Source organism: Poecilia latipinna, unplaced genomic scaffold (assembly GCF_001443285.1).
Source record: "Poecilia latipinna isolate Pla-1442-1.1 unplaced genomic scaffold, P_latipinna-1.0 Scaffold296, whole genome shotgun sequence".
Lineage (NCBI taxonomy): Eukaryota > Metazoa > Chordata > Actinopteri > Cyprinodontiformes > Poeciliidae > Poecilia > Poecilia latipinna.
The window spans coordinates 323,433-324,457 of record NW_015112912.1 but is presented as its reverse complement, the minus strand read 5'-3'; the positions used below and the strand labels follow the sequence as shown (position 1 = coordinate 324,457).

Genomic DNA, 1,025 nt, shown 5'->3' with positions numbered 1-1,025 from the left:
TTGACGTTAGTCTCTAACAAAATGTTGGATCATCTACCAGGAACAGTGGAAACAGCATGAGTTTCTGTAGTGTAGTGGTTATCACGTTTGCTTCACACACAAAAGGTCTCTGGTTCGAAACCAGACAGAAACAGATTTTGCATGTTCTATTCATCACAGGTGTTTACTAAAGATCTACAAGGGCTCTGTGGTGTCATGGTCTGTACTCTAAATCCAGGCATCTGAGTGCAAGCCTCAGTTGAAATTTTCATGCTTTGCATCTCACATCGTCAACTTTGGAACCTCAAACTGAAACAAAGCAGAGAAGTTCAGTTTCTGTAATGTAGTGGTTATCACGTTTGCTTTACATGCAAAAGGTCTCTGGTTCAAAACCAGACAGAAACAGATTTATTCTATTCATCACAGATGTTTACTAAAGGTCAACAAGGGTTCTGTGGTGTCATGGTCTGTACTCTGAATCCAGGCATCTGAGTGCAAACCTCAGTTGAAATTTTCATGCGTTGCATCTCACATCATCAACTTTAGAACCTTAAACTGAAACAAAGCAGAGAAGTTCAGTTCCTGTAGTGTAGTGGTTATCACATTTGCTTTACACGCAAAAGGTCTCTGGTTCGAAACCAGACAGAAACAAATTTTGCATGTTCTATTCATCACAGGTGTTTACTAAAGATCTACAAGGGCTCTGTGGTGTCATGGTCTGTACTCTGAATCCAGGCATCTGAGTGCAAGCCTCACTAGAAACTTGATGTGTTGCATCTGACATCTTCAAATTTGGAACCTCAAGCTGAAACAAAGAATAGAAGTTCAGTTTCTGTAGTGTAGTGGTTATCACGTTTGCCTAACACGCAAAAGGTCTCTGGTTCGAAACCAGACAGTAACAGATTTTGTACGTACTGGTTCTCACAGGGGACAACAAGTGTTTTCGTGACGCTTCATTAGCTGATCGACTTCAATGTGGTCATCTTTGAAATCCAGGCCACTTTACTTAAGTTACCACTTGGTGGTTCTGCGGTGTGATGGTTAGC

General features: G+C 41.2%; 1 protein-coding gene and 3 non-coding genes across 11 annotated transcripts in view; 3 read left to right on the top strand and 1 right to left on the bottom strand.

The window, feature by feature from the left end:
* Positions 1-1,025, bottom strand: part of kcnip3a (Kv channel interacting protein 3a, calsenilin) — a 53,904-nt gene that overhangs the window by 7,197 nt on the left and 45,682 nt on the right. The gene's annotated exons all lie outside the window — the stretch shown is intronic.
* Positions 61-133, top strand: trnav-cac (transfer RNA valine (anticodon CAC)). The gene has a single exon. It is a non-coding gene; the product is annotated as a tRNA-Val (tRNA).
* Positions 558-630, top strand: trnav-uac (transfer RNA valine (anticodon UAC)). The gene has a single exon. It is a non-coding gene; the product is annotated as a tRNA-Val (tRNA).
* trnav-aac (transfer RNA valine (anticodon AAC)) lies at positions 808-880 on the top strand. Its single transcript has one exon. It is a non-coding gene; the product is annotated as a tRNA-Val (tRNA).